This window comes from Bombus impatiens, unplaced genomic scaffold (assembly GCF_000188095.3).
Source record: "Bombus impatiens unplaced genomic scaffold, BIMP_2.2 scf_0217, whole genome shotgun sequence".
Classification (NCBI taxonomy): Eukaryota; Metazoa; Arthropoda; class Insecta; order Hymenoptera; family Apidae; genus Bombus; species Bombus impatiens.
Window position 1 is genome coordinate 2,417,763 of NT_176636.1, and position 5,859 is coordinate 2,423,621.

At 39.3% G+C, this 5,859-nt stretch overlaps 1 protein-coding gene across 6 annotated transcripts in view; it reads left to right on the forward strand.

The window, feature by feature from the left end:
* Positions 1-5,859, forward strand: part of LOC100740616 (Fanconi anemia group J protein homolog) — a 172,938-nt gene that overhangs the window by 134,612 nt on the left and 32,467 nt on the right. The gene's annotated exons all lie outside the window — the stretch shown is intronic.

Consider the following 5,859-nt stretch of genomic DNA (forward strand, 5'->3'; position numbering starts at 1 on the left):
CCGCCAACCCTCTTGCTCTCACCCTCCTTCCGGCGCCAGCCGACAGCCCCCTCTGGACCGTAGGGTGAAAGCCACCCCTAAACCCTGGTCCTGTAACGGATCTCTATGTACTTCTCTCCTATGTTATTCTCCCTCTCTCTCTCTCTCTCTTTCTCTCTCTCTATTTCCACCCTCTTGTCCTCTCGTACATACACGTATACATGTACATATTATACGTTATGTGCGCCAACCGTCTAGCGTGGACGTGTATCTTTCGCTGTAGACGTGAACGTCTGTGTGTGCGCCTGTGGCTGCCACATTGATTCACTGTGTGTGCAGAGAGAAGTGAGAGGGTGTACGAGTGGGTACGAGAGTGTAGGTGGCTGTATAGGCAACCGGGGGTGCCTTCGCGATCAATATGGTGGACAGACGCACCGACACCCTCCACGGGAAGGCCAACTCGATTTACGAAATTCCCTCTTCCTCGCCGGCCTCTTCTTCCTCCTACGCGCCAGCTCCACTCTTCGACCTAACCTCTTTTCCAAGTTTCTTCCTCCTCTTCTTTCTTTCTTTCTTTTTTTTTTTGTTTCTGGTTTTAGTTTGAAGATTTTTTTGCAGACGATGGAGTTTATTCTTCGTTTTGATTAGAATTGATTTTAGCTTCTCTCGGGGGTTGGAATAGTTGCTTTGTTTCTAGTTTTGGCAGAGATTCTGCACAGGGTAATTGTAATTTATTGACTTCGGGGGATGAAAATAAAGCGTACTTTTGATTTTGTTTAGAACGGATTTGGTTGTTCTTTTGGAGGTTGAAGTAGATCGCTTCTTTTTTTTATTTTTCAATTCTAATTTTGGCAGAGATTCTGCACAGGGTTTCAATTTGGATAGGGTTTGTATGTCCTTTTGAGGATTGCGATAGTTTCGTTCTTCCATTTTGCATTTCTAATTATGGCAAAGAGATTCTACAGGTCGTTGTAATTTGTGCGAAAATCTTTTTCAGGAAAATGAAGTCTACTTTTAATTTTGTGTAGCGTGGATTTAGTTGTTTTGTTGAAGATCGAAATAGCTTTCTTCTATTATTTTTTATTCCTAGTTTCTGCAGAGATTCTTTACGAAGTTGCGATTGGAAGATTCTTTTGAGGAAGATGATTTTATTCGGAACGGATTTGTGTGTCTCTTTAAAATTGAAATAGTTTCTTCCTTTTATTTTTTATTTCTCGCTTTGATGAAGGCTTTACATGGAATTTGACAAGTTTTTGGACAAGACCGACCTTCGATTTTAGTTAAAATGAATTTAACTGTTTCTTGAACAGCTGAATTATTTCCTTCTGCTTTTTTATTTCCGGTTCTGATAGACGTTCTGCGCTCTACAGAAATTATATTCAACGATATATTAAACAAAACGAAGGATCTCGATTTATTTCTCGAATGTAATTTATTTCTACCTGTTTTACCTAAAAAAACAAACAACGAAAGTTTCTCCAACATTTTTATACAAAATATAAAAGACAAATAACATTCAAATAATAAAGGACAAACGATGAAGAAATACTTCGAAATTTCTTTGTCAATTCTAATCAACAAAATTCAGTCCTATTCGCGAGATAAAAATTCTCCGTCGACCATTTTTCTCTGTCAAATTATTAACAGGGAGAAAAAAGGGATATTGATAAAAGAGTGAGGTAAAAAAGGGAAATTTTTCGCGACAATTGCGAAGAGTGTACGGAACACGAACGAGAAACAATCTGGCCGGCGGACGAGAATACAGAGCTCGGCGAACCGCGAACAAAGTTACTTTGATCGCTATCAGCGAAATCGAAGCGCTTTGTCCGGCATTGCACGTGTCTACTCCAGGATATTGCTACTTGATGGCGGTGCGCGATCGGCGAGATTATATTTCGCGGGGTGAGAACGAACGATGTAGAAGTCAAAATACAGTCACTAACCACCCACCCCTTCTCTCTGTGTATGTTCACAAAGGGGGGTGGTGAAGGCCGTTCGCGCGCATTCTAGCCTCGGGTCATATTTATTTTCGGGCGTTTTCGAGCGCGCTCTTTTTCCGTGTAATTGAGAACGCTCGTTTCGATAATGTAACTGTTTCCACTGGTTATTTTCCCTCTCTTGTTTCTTTTCTTTTTTCGAACGGACGTGACTTTTCGAAAATGAAAATGTTACAGTTCGCAGCATTTGAAAGATAAAAATGTATTCATATCGTGCGACAAGTTCGTTCGTGTTTATTTCAAAGGATAAAGATCCTTGTGTAATCTTTATTTAAATAACGATTTAGGTGTCATTTTATTTCACTATCTTTTGTAAATGGATGTAATGTACGTGTTCTAAGTCTGCAGATTTTGTTCTATCATCGAAGCGATCGTTAGAAGGTAATTTTATTACGTTTTGCGATTTTTCTAACATTAGTAGTACAATAAATATTTCAATAATTTCTTGAACCATTCTAGACCCGATCGTGGCTTTTTATGGTTCATCAACTTAAGTTTGAAGAATGTACGAAAAAATCGTTTCTGATATACTACTGTAATTTTCTGTCTTAGATGTATATCAAAATTTGTCTTAGTAAATTAAAAATCTTATTGCTCGTTGATACACCGTAATAAATACGTCACGAAAAGACGAACTAACTAATTACGCAATTTAATAATACAAATATAAAATATGAACTATAAAAACAATTGATAAATTAAAATTTCCTTTTGTAAAGTCTTTTTTTTCTTCTAGTAAAATATAGGTAGTGGAAATAAACATACATACTTTTTTAAGAAATTCTCATAATAAAAAATATACACACATACATACGTGCATTCCTTTACTTCCTCTTCTATTTTTTTTTCGTTTGTTGCTTCATTAATTCGTAACAAAAATAACTCGAGCGGATTAGGTTGACTGGAAAGAGGGAACGCGAACCGCGCCGGATTAAATTACGAAAAAAGGAATCACGAAGGCGTTCTTTCAATGATAATTACGATCTAAGCGACCTACGCTCGCCTGAATTAGTACTCGTTCTACGTTTCGACTTTTATCTCGCACAAACGTCGTTAGCCAGTCGATTTTCCATTCATCTTGCAATAATAACGTAATAGATATGTTGTGGACGATATATTTCATGAAAAGTCTGAAAGGTAGAATAAGACAAGAAAAAAGAGCGATTCTGTTAAAAATTTTCTCAGATGAATCTTTGAATCTTCTTATTCGGAAATATAACGTAGGGAGATTGAATGACATGCGTAGGAGGCGAGGGAAAAAATAATAAACGATCCCTGAATGAACGAAATTTCATGAATGAAATTATATTATAATGATAGAAATTTATTTTCTGCTATTATCGAATGAAAAACAATAATCGAAGAAGCGTAAAATGATATAAATTAATTTAAGACAGGAAGGACGGAACGAATTAATCGAAATAAAACGAAAGAAAAGTTTCGCTGTGGAATTATATCGATTTTCGGCATAATTAATTTTATTCATTATTTTTTAGCGTTAACAGCATGGTAGAAAATTACAATTTTTCGCGGATCTTGGTATAATTGATTTTTGCCGTGCAGTGCATGGTAATGAGCATAAAATAATAAACTTCTTTCGTGCGGTGGATTTTTAAGGGCGTGTTTATTCGGGCCGGCGAAGGGAAAGCGAGAATAATTAAAACGTAAATAAACGAACTCTGCGCTGCGTTCATTAAACCGTTGGTTACTTATGTTTCAATTCATTTAACGAAGTGTAAAACGCAAATAATTTGATCCTACGAGAAACTCGAATTACACCGCGCAATGTGTGCAACTTGGAGAGAATTAATAACGCGCAGATCATCAGTTTTCTCGGACGCTGTTACCTGCAAAATTTCTCTTGTCACTTTTGTACTTCAAATTTGGAAACTTTACAGCTCATTTTGGTAGCTTGAAATTTTGCGTTTTCTTCTTTGTAGAAATTCGCATTCTTTGACACTCTTGATTTTCAATTGTAGTCATTTCGAGATCACGAATTTTTTAACTTCGATTCGAGAGCATGGAAATTTCTGCTTTTTGATTCTCCTAAACTTCCAAGTCGCGTATGTCGACGTTTCTGAATTTTGATATCGTTAAATTTCCAATCGCAGAAACCCCTCATGCTTCGATTCAGAAATATAGAAATTTCTACGTTTCCACTTTCCCGAACATTCGATTAGTCATACAAATTTCGAAACTCCGATTTCCACAAATGTAGAAGTTTTGATTTCCCTGCAAATTTTTAATCTTCGTCGGTCACAAATTTCCAATAATCAAACGTAAAAATCTGCAATTTCTAAATTTCCCAATTTTTCAATTGCCAATCGTATAAATTTCTCAACTTTCGAAATATATAAACTAAAAAATGTTCGAGCGACAACTGGACAATTCTGCGGACAAATTACGGAACGAGGTTACTTTATTTAGTTTCCAGTTAATTATTACTGGTTGTCGCGGATGTACCATCCGCTTCCACCGTTTCACGCATCCGCGTGCGCACACGAGCTTGACAAGCGGGGGTGGTTATACGGAGGCATGCACCACACCTATCTGCGCAACGTGTCACTGGCAGTATAAGGGCAAAACAAATCGTCGCGATAGGGGAGTAAGTTCTCCCGGTTCCTGTCAATATCAGGAAGCCGGCTTTACGTATATTGCGAGACTCGATTTACGCGGTATCGCTTTCCTTTCCCTATTAAAGTATTAAACATTTACTGGCTCTTTTAATCCATCTACAAGCGATCGTAACAACCCGAGCGATGCAGAGGGATGTAATAACAAAAGTTAGATTTTATTCTATTTACGATTGGTTTTTATGGAATAATATGGAAAGCAATTTATGAAAATTCCAGCACCTTTTCTAGAAACCATTTTAGACGAAAGATTAGGATAAAAGCAATCCTAAACTTAACATTTTGTAGCGTTTGAAAAATATTTTGGCGCTATCGTCGTCCGAATTTTTAATAACTCGAAATCTCGAACGTGACACGGATGGTATACTACATTTTGTAGTCTTTTATATCTGTTCGTATATTTTAACGAATTATATATTCGCGTTACAATTCCTAATAATCGAAACCTGAAACAGTTTGCAGTCTGAAAAACATGTCTACAGATTGCCACACGGCGCGTCAAAAAGCGGCGCGTTGCGACTCGGTCAAACGTTGCGATAGAATCAACCCGGTGCGCTAAAGAAACGCACTCACCGCGAGACCAAAACGGAAAACCAAAAAACCCTGCAAAATTTCCACTAGCTGGCATGATACCCGTGCAGCCGCCTGCGAGAAACGCGGACGAATCCGAGAGAACAAAGACGAGGAACTCGCGAGGTATTGCAGACAGGGAGGCGGATACGATGGACGAGAGGAAAAGGGACGAAACAATCGCGGGACAAGTTGCAGAAGCCCGTTGGAAAACTCTTCCTCTCCATTTCGAAAGACAGAGAAATAGAGGAAGAGAAACAAAGAGAAAGATATAGAGAGGGAGAGAAAGAGAAACGAAGATAGGAAAGCACAGCCGATGGCGCGAATCGTTTTCTCGCTGCTTTTCCCGCGGCTGCATCGGTTGCGGGGGGTTGCAGCCTGCGTTAGAAGGGCTGTGCACGGTTGGCAGAGGGGATGGGAAAGAGGACGGTGGCTGGCGAGGCTCATTTTGTCGGCGGCAGAGATGGTGCGGCCTCTCTCTGCTCCCTCTATCCTATTCGTCTCTTCCTGTCTCACTTCTCCCTTCTCTCATCCCCCCGTATTTTCCCTCTGTTCACATTTTCACCTGAACCCACCGCGCCCCGTCACCGTCTACTCGCGCCCTCGCCTCGTTTTTCACTCTGTCCGTCTTCCCCGCTTTATCTCGCCACCCGTCACACCCCCTCCTTCCACCGCCGTCA